Source organism: Phyllobates terribilis, unplaced genomic scaffold, assembly GCF_046119375.1.
Source record: "Phyllobates terribilis strain yellow unplaced genomic scaffold, ASM4611937v1 Scaffold_29__1_contigs__length_15306474, whole genome shotgun sequence".
In the NCBI taxonomy this organism is placed as follows: domain Eukaryota; kingdom Metazoa; phylum Chordata; class Amphibia; order Anura; family Dendrobatidae; genus Phyllobates; species Phyllobates terribilis.
The window spans coordinates 11,599,703-11,617,869 of NW_027362789.1; the positions used below are offsets into that span (position 1 = coordinate 11,599,703).

An 18,167-nucleotide genomic window follows, 5' to 3' on the forward strand; every position below is an offset into this window, starting at 1 on the left:
GCCCTTGTTAACCCTGACACATACAGTTGAAAAAAAGAAGTTTCCATACACTATATAAAAAGACACATATGGATGTTTTTCTCAATATCTGACATGAAATCAGAAGAAACCTTTTTTTTTTTTAGGTCAATTATGATTACCATAATTTTTAATATTTGCCAAATGCCAGAATAATGAGAGAGAGAGAATGTTTTAAGGCATTTTTATTACTCGCTGCAAAGTCAAAAGTTTACATACACTAAGATTACTATGCCTTTAAACTATTTTGGACTGCCCATATGATGATGTCATGTGTTTGGAAACTTAAGATTTTTTGGCAACATCTGAGTTATTTAGAAACACACATGTGGATGTATTTTAATGCACACCTGAAACACACTGCTTCTTTGTGTAGCATCATGGGAAAGTCTAAAGAAATCAGCCAAGATATCAGGATGAGAATTGTGGACTTGCACAGTCTGGCTTATCCTTGGGTACAATTTCAAGATACCTGAAGGCACCTCGTTCATCTGTACAAACAATTATACGCAAGTACAAACAAGATGGGAATGTAGAACCATCATACCACTCAGGAAGTAGGTGGGTTCTGTGTCCCAGAGATGAACGTGCTTTGGTCTGACAGGTGCATATCAACCCAAGGACAAAAGCAAGAGACCTTGTGAAGATGATGGCGAAAGCTGGTAAGATTGTGTCAATATCCACTGTGAAACGAGTGCTGTATCAACATGGGCTGAAAGGCCACTCTGCCAGGAAGAAGCTATTACTCCAAAATAAACATAACAAAGTCAGATTAATGTTGACAAATGCACAAAGGAACAAATACCTTAATTTTGGAGACATGTCCTCTGGTCTGATGAAAATAAATTTAACTTTTTAGGCATAATGACTGTGAAGATCTGAGGCTGTGGGTTGTAAGTAATCACCTAAGCAGGTTAACGATGCAACAATATTTTATTAATCACATGTGTAGTAATACAGCAATTCTAGGTAAATAGACAAAATACAGTTCTCTCAGTCCTTAAGTTCCCAACCTGGGATCAGTAGTTCCGCTGGCTTTGTATCTGGCCATATTCACTGTCTCCCAACTTTTGGTTGGCCCACAGATTTCGTATCCCCAGCCAGTATAGTCTGTAGCCACAGTCCACAATCCACCAGACGACAGATAAAACGATGGAAACACAGGTATCCAGTAGCAACAATCCTTTAAGAAAGTTTACATCCAAATGACAGATCCCATAACTGTAACATGCTTATCCATCCATCCTTCCAAGTCCTCAGTCTCCATCCTCTTCCTTTGGCATCCTTCCACCAACTCTCCCTGACTAGAAAATGTGTCTTCTCTTTCTCCTGCACAGGGATCAGCCCCCTGAATGGGCAGAAGAGCTCACCCCTCCCTCCCACAGCTAATTGTGCCTTAGTGGAGGTATTTTCTCAGCCATCACCTGGGTTTGCTTGTGAGACTCCCTGTGGTGACGGTTCCTCTTCGTCTACTCTTTCCATCTACACAAGGGGTCCGTTGGCTGAGAGAACAATGACCCAAGGCCCCTGATATAAGGTCACTGAATGGAATTGATACCTGAGGTTGAACTGATGAGCAAACAAATCACTAACACAACACAGCAAACTAATTTCTAACAAAACACAAAATTAAGATCAATGAAAATGGGTGCTTAGTGCTGGAAAAGTATTCTAGTCTTTAGTAAGTGGGTAACTCCTCACAATGACCATTGTTACGTTTGGAGGAAAAAGGGAGAAGCTTCGAAGTCTAAGAACACCATCCCAACTGTGAAACACAGGGGTGGCAGCATCATGTTGTGGGGTTGCTTGGCTGCAGGAGAAACTGGTGAAATTCACAAAATAGATGACTTCATGAGAAAAGAAGATTATGTGGCAATACTGAAGCAACATCTCAAGACATCAGCCAGGAAGTTAAAGCTTGGGCGGAAATAGGTCTTCCAAATGAACAATGACCCAAAGAATACTGCTAAAATGGTAACAAAGTGGCTTAAGGATAACAAAGTCAGTGTTTTGGAGTGGTCATCACAAAGCCCTGATCTCAATCCTATTGAAAATTTGTGGGCAAAGCTGAAAAGACAGGTGCGAGCAACAAAACTGGATCAGTTAAATCAGTTTTGTCAGGAATGGGCCCAAATTCCGACCAACTATTGTGAGAAGCTTCTGGAAGGATGTCCTAAATGCTTGACCTAAATCATTCAGTTTAAGGGCAATGGTACCAAATACTAATGAAATGTATGTAAACTTTTGACTTTGCAGTAATAAAAATGCCTCTCGCTCATTATTCTGGCATTTGGCAAATATTAAAAATTATGATAATCCAAACTGACCTAAAATGGGAAGGGTTTATTCTGATTTCATGTCAGATATTGTGAAAAACATGCATATGTGTCTTTTTATATAGTGTATGTAAACTTCTGGTTTCAACTGTATATAATACACTGATACATTAAATAGAACCAGATATGTATCAAGGTATATATAAAGGAAAGGGTATGGTACTCAGAGAATGTTTCAATAATCTGCCTCAACGCGTTTCCCCAACAGCTTCATCAGGAGGCTTGATACAGGGATGATAATGACGCGCCCCTGGGCCTGTGTCGCGCTGCGTTGCGCACGCGGGAGCCTACCCGGAGCCGGATCAGTGGAGGGTCGTAGTCTCGTGGCGGTGACCCGGTCCGTGCCCAGGGAGTCAAACTAGACGGCAGTCTATTAGTAGTAAATAGTTGATGACTACGCCACCCGTTGAGTGCAGCCAGGAAGCTGCTGCTGCAGGGCAGACCGCTGAGGCCGGTGGTAGGATTGTGCAGCGTGATAGTATAACCCCCAACGGGAGGGGTATGGCCTCAGGGCAGCCGACGTGGATGATGGGGGTAGCAGGAACCACTCAGAGACGGTACGGTGTAGTTCAGGGTCTTTACTGGTAACAACGACAGACCCTCCCGGAGTACTTGCTAGCAAACGGGGCCTGGTCAGTCTTTGAGCAGATGGGATCTCCCCTGGCCAGGCGTAGTTGTAGGCCTCCCAAACTGACTGTACTCTTCTGGCTACCTTGCTAGAAGCTGATGTAAGTAGCCCACGTCCCTGAGTGTACCGTGTGGTGCTCACCCGTATGGCCGGTGACTCGGGGCCTTCTAATGGCTTCCGCTCCACGATGGCAGTGCTGGTCCCACGCGTGTGACCGTGCCTTCGGGCTTCTGGGCCAGAGGACCTGAAATCCCCTGCCTGACGGATTCTGCTGCTGGGTAGGAGTTAGTCCCCACAGCCTCGGACTCCGGGTCCGGTAAAGAATCTTCTTAGTCAGGGCGAGCGCTGCAGCTGCCAGCCCCTGACTCCTTGGAACTCTGCTGTTTCCTATGCTGCTTCTTGTCTCCACTCTCCTTGTCTGACTCACCCTGCCTCAGCCCCGGGTTTTATACAGGGGAAGTTCTTCCCCTCCCAAGACTGGGCAGGAGGTGTGGCATGCACAGGATCCCTGACCAAAGGACCTCCCACCTGCTCTCAGACATAACATTACATTACTGTGGAAAACCAGACCCCTGGGGTGCCACATTCCCCCCTAGTGAAATTTAGTACTCCGGGACTAAACACATTTAGAAAAACATAACAAAGTATAACAATAACAACACAATAAGAAAAACACATAAGATGGTTGCGGCGTGTCCGCAACCGGGTGCAGTCTTTGAAGAAAAGCAAAGGTGTCCATTTCACCAACACAGGGAGACGTAACCAGGTAGGGGTCTGTCCTACCCCGAGTCCTTAACAGTCTCTAGTCCATCCTGGGTTACGCTCCAACTATATACAAGGATTCCCGGTAAATCCACCAAGGTTTCCTAAAAACAACTGGAAACACAAAATTATTCACAAGCAACAATACGCAGAAAAAAAAACATAAATAAAACAATTTATACACTTTAAATTCTCCAGCGTGCGGGTAACTGGCCTCTAGTGGCCCGAGTGGACCTACGGAGCTGACTGTCTGGCCCTGAACTACAGGGTGTAGGAGCTGTCAAGGGTAAACTGGGCAGCTGTCTACCGGCTCTTTGTCTCACTAGGGGTACGGCAGGCTCACTATAAGCAGAGGGTTGATTCTCCTGTTCTGCTTGTGTGGAGTCTTCTGCCTCCTGGACCGGCTGTTCTTCCAGCTCTACCCGTTGCTCCGTAGGTTCTTGGGATGATGGTTGGAGGAAGGTGAGTACGGGTACCACAACTGCACCATTGACTTGAGTCCAAGACTGAGGGAAGTCCCCGAGCACGGTACTAACCATATCTTCCCTTTCTTCCACGGGTCGATGGTCTTCTTGTTCCTCTTCAGGGTTCCTCAGTTGTTCGGGACACTTCTTCAGGTGGTCCCGGGATACAATGGCTGTGGTTTCCCCTCCGTCTTTACTGATGGTACAGACCTTCGGGTTCTCATGGCTTGAGGGCAGTACGGTGTACGGGTCCTCCTCCCACTGGTCATCCAACTTGTGGAGCCGTCTTTTCCTCTTCAAGACCTGCTCTCCGGGTACCAGGGGAACAGCGGGAGCATACTGGTTGTAAGTCTTCTCTTGTCTTTCCCTAGCCTGACAGAGACTTCGCTCCACGCTCTCTTGTACTCTCCGGTACTGCTGCTGCCTCTCTGTGTCCCAGTCTGTTTCTGGTGAAGTGTCCTCAGGTGTCAGGACTCCCATTTCCAGGTCAACAGGTAACTTACCAGGTCTCGCCCTCATTAGGTAAGCCGGGGTACAGTTGGTGGAACCTACCGGGATGTGGTTGTATAGGTCCACCAGATCGGGCAACTTCTCAGGCCACAGACTGCGTTCTTCCAGGGGCAATGTTTTTAGCAGATCCATTACCACCTGGTTCATTTTTTCACAAAGTCCATTAGTTTGCGGATGGTAGGGTGTCGTCCTTATCTTCCGGCAGCCATACAGATTGCAGAATTCCTGGAAGACCTCCGCTTCAAAGGCAGGTCCCTGGTCCGTCAGCACTTGGTCTGGGTACCCGTGTGGACGGCAGAAGTGCTGCTGGAAGGCTCTAGCTGCTGTTTGAGCCGTTAAGTCCTTGACGGGGACGACAACCAAGAACCGGGAGTAATGATCCACGATGGTTAACGCGTAGACGTAGCCACTTCTGCTTGGGGTCAGTTTTACATGATCCAAGGCTACCAGTTCCAACGGTTGCCGGGTGACGATGGATTGCAGGGGAGTCTTCTGGCTGGCCCGGTCCTTCCTTCTCAGATTGCACGGGCCACAGTCTCTGCACCACTTCTCGATGGTTCCCCTCATGCCTACCCAGTGGAACCGCTCGCGCAGCAGGAACTCCAGCTTTTTCCACCCGAAGTGTCCAGCTCCGTCGTGGTATGCCTCCATCACCATGGCTGCGTCTCTTCGTGGCACCACTACTTGCCAGAGTAGTTCATGCGTCCGGGAGTTGACCATTCTGCGGCACAACTTCCCCTTGTAAAGGAATAGTCGACTCTTCTCTGCCCATAGTTGTTTGGCTTCCTCCGGAGCGTCTGGTTCAAGTCGAGCCTCCGGCCGAGTCAGCATCTCCTTCACCAGTCGGACGGCAGGGTCGCTGTCTTGCGTTTCCGCCCAGTTGTAGTGGGGTAAGGGGTTCAACGTAGCAGCCTGTTTACCCCTTACCCGGTGGGAATACTGGATAGTCCCATGACGGTGGAACGCAGGGAGTTCAACTTCTTCCAGTCCCTCCGGATCTTCTCCTTCGTCCGGCAGGTTGGGCATCCTGGACAGGGCATCCGCGTTAGTATTGGAGCGTCCTGCCCGGTATTTGATTGTGAACTCGTAGTTGGACAGATGGGCCATCCACCTCTGCTCCAGGGCACCGAGTCTTGCCGTGTCCAGGTGTATCAACGGGTTGTTATCCGTGTATACGGTGAACCGGGAAGAAGCGAGGTAATGCCTAAAGCGCTCGGTGACTGCCCATACCACGGCCAGGAACTCTAGCTTAAATGAGCTGTAATTCTCGGGGTTCCTTTCGGTGGGTCGCAGTTTTCGGCTGGCATAGGAGATCACTCGTTCTCTCCCCTGCTGAATCTGGGATAGTACGGCTCCTAGCCCGATGTTACTGGCGTCGGTGTAGAGGATGAAGGGCTGGCTATAGTCTGGGTACGCCAAGATTTCATCCCCCGTGAGGGCCATCTTCAGCTGGCGGAAGGACTCCTCTTCTGGCTCTTCCCATTTGAAGGGCGGCTTCTGGTTCTTGGCCTTCCGGGACTGGCCTATCAGGAGGTCCTGCATAGGCGCTGCCTTTTTGGTGAAACCAGGAATAAACCTTCGGTAGTAGCCTACCAACCCTAGGAACTGCCGCACTTCTTTTACGCTGGAGGGGCTTGGCCATCCCTTAATTGCGGTGATCTTATCGGGGTCGGGAGCCACTCCGTCAGCGCTCACCACGTGTCCCAGGTATTGCACCTTTGGTTTCAGGAGGTGACACTTGGAGGGTTTCACCTTTAGGCCGTAACTCGCCAGAGCTTCGAACACCTCCGCCAGGTGTTTCAGGTGGTCCTCATAAGTTTTGGAGTATACGATGACATCGTCCAGGTACAACAGGACCGTCTCGAAGTTTCTGTGGCCCAGACAGCACTCCATTAATCGTTGGAAGGTTCCTGGGGCGTTGCAGAGTCCGAACGGCATGCAGGTGAACTCGCTAAGTCCCATCGGGGTGGTGAATGCGGTCTTCTCCCGGTCCGCCTCTGCTACAGGAACCTGCCAGTACCCGCTAGTGAGATCCAAGGTAGAGAAGAAGTTAGCAGATCTTAAAGCAGCCAATGACTCCTCTATCCTTGGTAAGGGGTACGCATCCTTGTGTGTGATACGGTTGATTTTCCGGTAATCTACACACATCCTCATGGTGTTGTCTTTCTTTTTGACTAAAACTAGTGGGGCTGCCCAGGGGCTACAGCTATCCCGGATTACCCCAGCCTCCTTCATGTCTCTAAGCATCCCCTTGGCGTGTTGGTAATGTGCAGGGGGTACGGGTCGATACCTCTCTTTTATGGGAGGATGATCTCCCGTGGGGATGCGGTGTTCTACCCCCTTGACTCGCCCGAAGTCTAACGGGTGTTTACTAAACACTCTCTCATACTCTTGAACCACCCGATAGACTCCTTGTTTCTGATGTGAGGGAGTGGAATCAGTACCCAAATGTAGTTGCTGACACCAGTCCTCCATGTCTTTCTTAGAGCCGTTACCTTCCTCCGGGTGAGATGGAGGCAAGGGTTCCACAGATTGTATAGAATTTTGATTAGTGGTATATAATTTGGCTAGCGTGGCATACCGGGGCAGGTACACTTCCCTCTCCCCGATATTTATTATGCGAATGGGCACCCTCCCATGGCGTACATTGACCACCCCCCGTGCTGTCAAAATGGTGGGCCTACTGTCTGAGTAAACTGGTTCTACCATTGCCTGGTAATCTCTTCCTCTCAGACCAATAGCTGCCCGGCACCAAATCATCATTTCACTTTTTGGGGGCATGGCAATAGGAAAAGGGTCACACATTCTTACGCTACCAATCTCACCGCCGGAGAGTTCCACTTGTTGCCGTTGCATCAGTGCCCGGATCTCTTTCTGGAGCACCCGCTGCTCGCCGGAGCTGGCGTTCTTGGCAACCTGCTGTAAAAGGAAAATCACCTCTGCAAGACAATTTTCAATTACGTTAGTTCCTAGAGTTATTTTTGGGTGACTCTCATGTTTATCAATATCTACAATGATCAGTCCCTGTGCGGCCAGTTCGACTCTACCGATTTTGAGGGCCACCTCCTTAAATCCGATCTGTGGCACGGGCTGGCCATTGCTGGCGATGATACTCAAGTCGTTGTCAGGGTAGTGGGTAATATCCGAGTCATTCCAGTACTGCTTGAAGAGCACGTACGGGATGGTGGTGACCTGTGACCCGGTATCCAGTAGGGCACTCATGGGAATGCCATCCAGTACCACAGGCAAGACTGGACGTCCTCCCACATATCTGTCGCGCCAGTTCGATGGGCCTGGTGATCTTTTTCCTGGGGGTTGGCCCTCTACCCCAGGTTGTGCCCGTTTAAAGAACAGTACCTTTCCATATGTCCGGGTTGATTGCAGCGGCGGCAGATGGGTCGTCCGTCCTCGCTGTATCGGTCACTGGGGTCCTCCTTGGTCGACGCCACGGGATGTCCTCCGGTCCGGATGCCAGCTGGATCTTCCCTGGGGTGGAAACCTGTAAAGACTGCACAGTTCGGGTTAGCGCAGCAACGCTCTTAACTAGCTCTTGGACCTGATGGTGTAGGTCTGGAGCCGGGTCATTGTCCAAAGCCTGCGCATCAGCTCCCACAGGCCCTGCTGACAAGGGCGCCGCCTCCTGGTAGTAAGTGGTAGTGGGGCGTCTGTGGGTCACAACACCACCTGGTGCCGGTTCTCGGAGCACCCGGATGGCTCTGTCCTTGAACTGTGCAAAGTCCAGATGGGGATCCTGTAAGGCCATTGCCCGCAACTGGGTTCGGTGGGCATTGCAATATAAACCCTCTATAAATTGTTCAGTCAACAACCTGTCCTCGTTTCCCACCCCATCAGGGTCGGTCTGCTTTATGGCCCTCAGGGCCTCTTGTAGGTTTAGTGCATAGTCCCTTATACTCTCATGCGCTCGCTGCTTGCACCCGTAGAATCTAAGCTTAATCTCGGCTGAGGTGCGGGTATCAAAGGTGTCCTTCAGCCGGGTTAGTATCCCTGCGACAGTCTTCCTCCCAGGTGGCCAGGATTTTACTTCCCTTTTGGCTGCCCCGGTTAGTTGGGCCACCAGGATGCTCACTTTTTGCTCTTCTGTGAGGGGGTACACCTGGAAGAGGCTATCCAGCTTTTCTCTAAAGTCATGCAGGGTATGTGACTCCCCTGAATACTGGGGTAGCCAAGCTGCTCCCGGGATATAGGGCATGGTGAAGGGCATAACTGCAGCAGCGGTAGCGCTGGCGGGGGTTGGGGCAGTGAAGCTCTCCTCCGTATCCGACATCTTCCTCCCCCCTAGTGGACCGTGGCCTACCTTGCGATGATCCTCTTCCGTAGGCCGCGGCTCCGCAGTGGATCGTCAGGGTTGAGGACCTTCCGTCGCGCTCCTGTGACGTCGGCGTCTGCTGGGCTCCTTCCAGGACCTTACGCAACGTCCGGAAGTGAGGCGGGGTTTCAGTTCTCGCGCGCTTTCGGAGTCCACGCCCCTCTTCTTCCCGAACGGCGTCCCCAAGATGGCGTCCAACGGCGGGAAAACTCCACGGATGGCGGGAAGAAGGCCGAAGATGGCGCCGGATGGCGGGAAACTTCACCGATAGCGGGAAGAAGGTAGAAGATGGCGCCGGATGGCGGGAAACCTCCACGGATAGCGGGAATCTTCACCACTGGTAAGTTTGAACAGTCTTTGCTTTTCAGGCACGCAGTACCCGGTGGTTGCGGGCACGAAATCCTGCCGACTACGCCAAAGTTGACGCGCCCCTGGGCCTGTGTCGCGCTGCGTTGCGCACGCGGGAGCCTACCCGGAGCCGGATCAGTGGAGGGTCGTAGTCTCGTGGCGGTGACCCGGTCCGTGCCCAGGGAGTCAAACTAGACGGCAGTCTATTAGTAGTAAATAGTTGATGACTACGCCACCCGTTGAGTGCAGCCAGGAAGCTGCTGCTGCAGGGCAGACCGCTGAGGCCGGTGGTAGGATTGTGCAGCGTGATAGTATAACCCCCAACGGGAGGAGTATGGCCTCAGGGCAGCCGACGTGGATGATGGGGGTAGCAGGAACCACTCAGAGACGGTACGGTGTAGTTCAGGGTCTTTACTGGTAACAACGACAGACCCTCCCGGAGTACTTGCTAGCAAACGGGGCCTGGTCAGTCTTTGAGCAGATGGGATCTCCCCTGGCCAGGCGTAGTTGTAGGCCTCCCAAACTGACTGTACTCTTCTGGCTACCTTGCTAGAAGCTGATGTAAGTAGCCCACGTCCCTGAGTGTACCGTGTGGTGCTCACCCGTATGGCCGGTGACTCGGGGCCTTCTAATGGCTTCCGCTCCACGATGGCAGTGCTGGTCCCACGCGTGTGACCGTGCCTTCGGGCTTCTGGGCCAGAGGACCTGAAATCCCCTGCCTGACGGATTCTGCTGCTGGGTAGGAGTTAGTCCCCACAGCCTCGGACTCCGGGTCCGGTAAAGAATCTTCTTAGTCAGGGCGAGCGCTGCAGCTGCCAGCCCCTGACTCCTTGGAACTCTGCTGTTTCCTATGCTGCTTCTTGTCTCCACTCTCCTTGTCTGACTCACCCTGCCTCAGCCCCGGGTTTTATACAGGGGAAGTTCTTCCCCTCCCAAGACTGGGCAGGAGGTGTGGCATGCACAGGATCCCAGACCAAAGGACCTCCCACCTGCTCTCAGACATAACATTACATTACTGTGGAAAACCAGACCCCTGGGGTGCCACAATAATGTTTAGCATAGTGTGCCTAGTAGCCAGGTGTCCATGTTTAAATATCCCACTTCATCCACAACCCCTCCCCAGACTAGGAGGCCCATTCCCATTCCTAGAGGTGAATTGTCACAGGATATATAGAATTAAGTCTGTATACAATATTGTACTGCGCCTGCACAACTTCTCATGCGCTAGAGGTCCGATAATGTCCATCCCCTAGTGTGCATGTCCGGAAGTGACAAGCTTTACACTGAAACGCCAGATAAACTGATTGCCATCGCCCCACTGGTACCCGTGACTGCGCATTCCCATAGTTATGTGTTCTACAACAGAAAGTATCTAGGATCATTGTCACATGCCCAGATGTCTGCATTCCACAATGGAGCGCATATGGTATTGGATTGCATTCCATCAACAGAATACTCCTCTCTCCGAGATCAGCGTCATGGGAGACTAAAAACAAGTATTGCACATCCTCCCATCATAAAAGAGGCATGTAGATCTACTTTATCACTACATAAGATATGGGATGGTGGCCCACAGTATATTCCTAAATGGTCAAATTTGATGACTATTGCATAATTAGAAATACACAAGGAACACCACACGTGTTAGGTACTAAATAGTATAAGTGGGATATAACTGATATAGAAGCTCAGATATCTCAATCAAGTACAACAATATGTGAACCCCATTCACAGGGAACTGACTAGCAATGGGTAGAGTATAAAATCCAAAAAATGTAATCCAGAATGGGACTGTATTCACACAAAACAGACATGAATAGGAGATTTGCTCATTGAGTCCCTTAGGGGTTCGTGAATCAAGTCTGGAAATCCACTCACTTCCTTTTTAGAGGATACATCTATTGTGATCACCTCCCCTCACATTGAGTTTAAACTCCTCAATGATACAAAAGGAGATGTCTCCGGTTTCAAGTCGATGTACACTGTTCATGTGTCTCACTAACTGGGGTGTCTCGACCATGGTGTATATCGCCCAAATGCTCCCCACTCTCCTCCTAGACTGCCTATTGGTCTTGCATACATAATCTAGGGTGCATGTGGCCACATATACAAGTCCTGAAGTTTTACAGTTGAAATAATCCCTCTGGCTCTGAAAAAAGGTTTTACCTGTAGAGGAACTCGAGAAACATTTACAAGGTCTCATCCAATTACATGTACAACTTTCTCCACATCTAAAGAAACCTCAGATTCTTCTATAAAGCCAAGTCCCCTTGGGTGCAGATTTTTATAGAAACTATGCACTAAAAGGTCCCTAATTGACCGACCGTTTCTAAAAGTTATTGTGGGAGCAGATAACACAGCACCCTTAGGTCCAGGTTGACCACAAGTACACCCTATTGTTTTCTGAGGATATTAAAGATAGGGTGACTCTGATTGTCGTAAGTTTCTATTACTCGTTTTATCCCATCTTTTTCTTGGTCTCTTGGTTAGGTATGAAGGAGTATTTGTACCCTTTTTCCCTGAATCTGGTGTTCATGTCTTCTTAACCTTAAAAATTGGCCTGTGGATATTGCTTTTTTTTTAGGGTGATGGGGTGGTGGCTATCCCACTTCAATAGTTTATTAGTGCTTGTAGGTTTTTTGTAGATGAGTGTCCCTAGGGTCCCATCCAGCTCTTTTTCTTGATTAGCATATCCAGGAAAGGCAACTGGTAATAATTAAACTCTGATATAAATCTAAGGCCCACTCTATTGATGTTGAGTTCCCTGACAAATTCAAGAAACTTTTCACTCGTCCCTGTGCAGATGATAAGAACGTCGTCAATATATCTATACTATGCCCCAGTATATGGATGCCACCAGTTATGATTATCCCTGAATATTGTGGTTTCCTCCCACCAGACCAGGAATAGGTTAGCATATGAGGAGGCATAGGGGCTCCCCATCGCAGTACCCCTGAGATCGGGGAAGTACTTCCTGTCAAAAAGAAAGACGTTATGAGTAAGAGTGAATGTTAGACGATCCTCCATAAAGTCATTATGTCTGCTACACTCTACTGATCTCGATTTCAAGAAATGTCTTACTCCTCCGATACAATCCTCATGCGCTATGTTACTGTACAAAGCCTCGATATCTAGTAAGGCCTGCTCCCCTACATGCATGCATACATGCTTGAGGGTCTACATGTAGGGGAGCAGGCAAAGGGAAAACCATTTTCCAGAGGGATAATCCCAACTATAAAACCTCAGGACTTATTGCAACTACAGGACCTCAAGCAGTACTGTGGGAACACTATGCTGAGTGTGGGGGGATGGCGGTATGGTGGGAACATTATACTGTGTGTGGTGGGATGACGGTACTGTGGGAACATTCTACTGTGTGTGGAAGGATGGCGCTACTGTGGGAACATTATACTGTGTGGGGGGCATCATACATACTGCATAAGGGGCATAATGGGGGCATTACACTGTGTGGGGATCATACATCCTGCATAAGGGGCATAATGGGGGCATTACACTGTGTGGGGGCATCATACATACTGCATAAGGGGCATAATGGTGGCATTACACTGTGTGGGGGCATCATACATACTGCATAAGGGGCATAATGGGGGCATTACACTGTGTGGGGCATCATACATACTGCATAAGGGGCATAATGGGGGCATTACACTGTGTGGGGCATCATACATACGGCATAAGGGGCATAATGGGGCATTAAACTGTGTGGGGCATCATACATACTGCATAAGGGGCATTACACTGTGTGGGGGCATCATATACACTGCATAAGGGGCATCATGGGGGCATTACACTGTGTGGGGCATCATACACTCTGCATAAGGGGCATAATGGGGGCATTACACTGTGTGGGGGCATCATACATCCTACATAAGGCACATAATGGGGGCATTACTCTGTGTGGGGCATCATACATACTGCATAAGGGGCATAATGGAGTATTACACTGTGTGGGGCATCATACATACTGCATAAGGGGCATAATGGGGGCATTACACTGTGTGGGGGCATCATACATACTGCATAAGGGGCATAATGGGGGCATTACACTGTGTGGGGCATCATACATACTGCATAAGGGGCATAATGGGGGCATTACACTGTGTGGGGCATCATACATACTGCATAAGGGGCATAATGGGGCATTACACTGTGTGGGGCATCATACATTCGGCATAAGGGGCATAATGGGGCATTACACTGTGTGGGGGCATCATACATACTGCATAAGGGGCATAATGGGGGCATTACATTGTGCTGGCATCATACATCCTGCATAAGGGGCATCATACATATTGCATAAGGGGCATAATGGGAGCATTACACTGTGGGGGCATCATACATACTGCATAAGGTGCATAATGGGGGCATTACACTGTGTGGGCATCATACATCCTGCATAAGGGGCATAATGGCAGCATTACACTGTGGGGGCATCATACATCCTGCATAAGGGGCATGATGGGGGCATTACACTGTGGGGGCATCATACATCCTGCATAAGGGGCATAATGGGGGCATTACACTGTGTGGGCATCATACATCCTGCATAAGGGGCATAATGGGGGCATCATACATCCTGCATAAGGGGCATAATGGGGGCATTACAATGTGTGGGGGCATCATACATCCTGCATAAGGGGCATAATGGGGGCATCATACATCCTGCATAAGGGGCATCATACATATTGCATAAGGGGCATAATGGGAGCATTACACTGTGGGGGCATCATACATACTGCATAAGGTGCATAATGGGGGCATTACACTGTGTGGGCATCATACATCCTGCATAAGGGGCATAATGGCAGCATTACACTGTGGGGGCATCATACATCCTGCATAAGGGGCATAATGGGAGCATTACACTGTGTGGGCATCATACATCCTGCATAAGGGGCATAATGGGGGCATTACACTGTGTGGGGGCATCATACATACTGCATAAGGGGCATAATGGGGGCATTACACTGTGTGGGGGTATCATACATCCTGCATAAGGGGCATAATGGGGGCATTACACTGTGTGGGCATCATACATCCCGCATAAGGGGCATAATGGGGGCATTACACTGTGTGGGGGCATCATACATACAGCATAAGGGGCATAATGGGGGCATCATACATCCTGCATAAGGGGCATAATGGGGGCATTACACTGTGTGGGGGCATCATACATCCTGCATAAGGGGCATAATGGGGGCATCATACATCCTGCATAAGGGGCATAATGGGGGCATTACACTGTGGGGCCAGTAAAGGGGTCCTGTACTATGAGAACAATACGTTTCCTCCCTTCCTGTCTCCATAGTTGGGTCGTATGTATCTATTACAGGAAACAGATGAAAAACCTTATGATTCTTATAAAGGGGCAACACAAGACCCCAAAAGAGTCTCCGTGCTGAAGGGGTTAATGCCCCCTGCGCCCAGTAATGGGGTCTCCACATACCTCCACCTGCAGAGCCGCCACCACATATATGGCTGCTCTGTACGCACAGGAGCTGTGATGAGGTCACAGGAGGGGAGGAGTCAGGGGTCACATGATCAGGGGCCTCAGTGGATGCAGGACTCTGCTGTGCTGGTTGTCATGGTGCTGGATGAGCTGAAGTTTATGTGTGGGGTCAGGAGGGGTTTACAGTGTGGATGTAGCAGAGCCGCGTGTGTACGAGGTGTACGGAGCAGAGCCGTGTGTGTACGAGGTGTACGGAGCAGAGCCGCGTGTGTACGAGGTGTACGGAGCAGAGCCGCGTGTGTACGAGGTGTACGGAGCAGAGCCGCGTGTGTACGAGGTGTACGGAGCGGAGCCGCGCGTGTACGAGGTGTACGGAGCGGAGCCGCGTGTGTACGAGGTGTACGGAGCGGAGCCGCGTGTGTACGAGGTGTACGGAGCGGAGCCGCGTGTGTACGAGGTGTACGGAGCGGAGCCGCGTGTGTACGAGGTGTACGGAGCAGAGCCGCGCGTGTACGAGGTGTACGGAGCGGAGCCGCGCGTGTACGAGGTGTACGGAGCGGAGCCGCGCGTGTACGAGGTGTACGGAGCAGAGCCGCGCGTGTACGAGGTGTACGGAGCAGAGCCGCGCGTGTACGAGGTGTACGGAGCAGAGCCGCGCGTGTACGAGGTGTACGGAGCAGAGCCGCGCGTGTACGAGGTGTACGGAGCAGATCCGCGCGTGTACGAGGTGTACGGAGCAGAGCCGCGTGTGTACGAGGTGTACGGAGCAGAGCCGCGTGTGTACGAGGTGTACGGAGCAGAGCCGCGCGTGTACGAGGTGTACGGAGCAGAGCCGCGCGTGTACGAGGTGTACGGAGCAGAGCCGCGCGTGTACGAGGTGTACGGAGCAGAGCCGCGCGTGTACGAGGTGTACGGAGCGGAGCCGCGCGTGTACGAGGTGTACGGAGCGGAGCCGCGCGTGTACGAGGTGTACGGAGCGGAGCCGCGTGTGTACGAGGTGTACGGAGCGGAGCCGCGTGTGTACGAGGCGTACGGAGCGGAGCCGCGTGTGTACGAGGCGTACGGAGCGGAGCCGCGCGTGTGCGAGGCGTACGGAGCGGAGCCGCGCGTGTGCGAGGCGTACGGAGCGGAGCCGCGCGTGTGCGAGGCGTACGGAGCGGAGCCGCGCGTGTGCGAGGCGTACGGAGCGGAGCCGCGCGTGTGCGAGGCGTACGGAGCGGAGCCGCGCGTGTGCGAGGCGTACGGAGCAGAGCCGCGCGTGTGCGAGGCGTACGGAGCAGAGCCGCGCGTGTACGAGGCGTACGGAGCAGAGCCGCGCGTGTGCGAGGCGTACGGAGCAGAGCCGCGCGTGTACGAGGCGTACGGAGCAGAGCCGCGCGTGTACGAGGCGTACGGAGCAGAGCCGCGCGTGTACGAGGCGTACGGAGCAGAGCCGCGCGTGTACGAGGCGTACGGAGCAGAGCCGCGCGTGTACGAGGCGTACGGAGCGGAGCCGCGCGTGTACGAGGCGTACGGAGCAGAGCCGTGTGTACGAGGTGTACGGAGCGGAGCCGCGTGTGTACGAGGTGTACGGAGCAGAGCCGCGTGTGTACAGAGCGGAGCCGCGTGTGTACGCGCTGTACGGAGCGGAGCCGCGTGTGTACGAGGTGTACGGAGCAGAGCCGCGTGTGTACGAGGTGTACGGAGCAGAGCCGCGTGTGTACGAGGTGTACGGAGCAGAGCCGCGTGTGTACGAGGTGTACGGAGCGGAGCCGGGCGTGTACGAGGTGTACGGAGCGGAGCCGGGCGTGTACGAGGTGTGCGGAGCCGAGCGTGTACGAGGTGTACGGAGCGGAGCCGGGCGTGTACGGAGCGGAGCCGGGCGTGTACGAGGTGTACGGAGCGGAGCCGGGCGTGTACGAGGTGTACGGAGCGGAGCCGGGCGTGTACGAGGTGTACGGAGCGGAGCCGCGCGTGTACGAGGTGTACGGAGCGGAGCCGCGCGTGTACGAGGTGTACGGAGCGGAGCCGCGCGTGTACGAGGTGTACGGAGCGGAGCAGCGCGTGTACGAGTTGTACGGAGCGGAGCCGGGTGTGTATGAGGCGTACGGAGCGGAGCCGCGTGTGTACGAGGCGTACGGAGCGGAGCCGCGTGTGTACGAGGCGTACGGAGCGGAGCCGCGTGTGTACGAGGCGTACGGAGCGGAGCCGCGTGTGTACGAGGCATACGGAGCAGAGCCGCGCGTGTACGAGGTGTACGGAGCGGAGCCGTGCATGTACGAGGTGTGCGGAGCCGCGCGTGTACGATGTGTGCGGAGCCGCGTGTGTACGAGGTGTATGGAGCGGAGCCGCGCGTGTACGAGGTGTACGGAGCGGAGCCATGTGTGTACAAGGCGTATGGAGCGGAGCCGTGTGTACGTGGTGTACGGAGCGGAGCCGCGCGTGTACGAGGTGTACGGAGCGGAGCCATGTGTGTACGAGGCGTATGGAGCGGAGCCGTGTGTACGTGGTGTACGGAGCGGAGCCGTGTGTGTGCGAGGTGTACGGAGCAGAGCTGCGCGTGTACGGGGTGTACAGAGCGGAGCTGTGTGTACGGAGCGGAGCCAGGTGTGTACGAGGTGTATCGAGCGGCCAAAAGCAAAGCCCTCGAGGTGTGAAGAACATACGACCCCCTAAAGTGACCCCATTTCGGACACTGTACCCACCAGGGAAGTCATCTGAGGGTGTAATGGGCGTTCTTACGTTCTTATCCCACAGGTGTCTCACTGATTTCTTTACCACTCGTTTGTGTGTAAATAATATTACATTTGCTCAGAGCCGCAGCGAGGGGTTCAGCCAGGGGTGGACACACCACCGATGCAGCCGCACCCGGGCCCAGAGGTGGAGGGGGGCCCATGCAGGAAGGGGCGTAATGCTCAGGCAGTAGACCACACAGCTGCTATGGGGCCCCTTGAGTCAGGGCTGATGCTGCTTAACCCCGTCCACTCCCACCCGTAATGATTTTTGATACCCTGGGCAGAGTGCGGGCATTGAAAAATGGGGCATGTCATGCAGGAGAGAGGCTGCTGGCCAATGAACTCTTCCCCATCAGACTGATGAGAGCGCTCATTGGCTACTGTGTCTGTCCTCCTGCAGGGTCTTAAGCCCCCGTCTCACATAGCGAGATCGCTAGCGAGATCGCTGCTGTGTCACGGTTTTGGTGACGCAACAGCGACCTCACCAGCGATGTCGCTATGTGTGACACTTTGCAACGATCAGGCCCCTGCTGTGACGTCGCTGATCGCTGCAAAGTGTCCTGGACCATTTTTTGGTCGTTGCTCTCCCG

General features: G+C 52.3%; 1 protein-coding gene across 1 annotated transcript in view; it reads right to left on the reverse strand.

Moving 5' to 3' along the window:
* Positions 1-14,945, reverse strand: part of LOC141178625 (uncharacterized) — a 34,634-nt gene extending 19,689 nt beyond the window's left edge. Inside the window, exon 1 of the mRNA XM_073660513.1 lies at positions 14,861-14,945. The gene's annotated coding sequence lies outside the window, so the exon portion shown is untranslated. The remainder of the gene's footprint in view (positions 1-14,860) is intronic.
* Between the last annotated feature and the right edge of the window lie 3,222 nt (positions 14,946-18,167).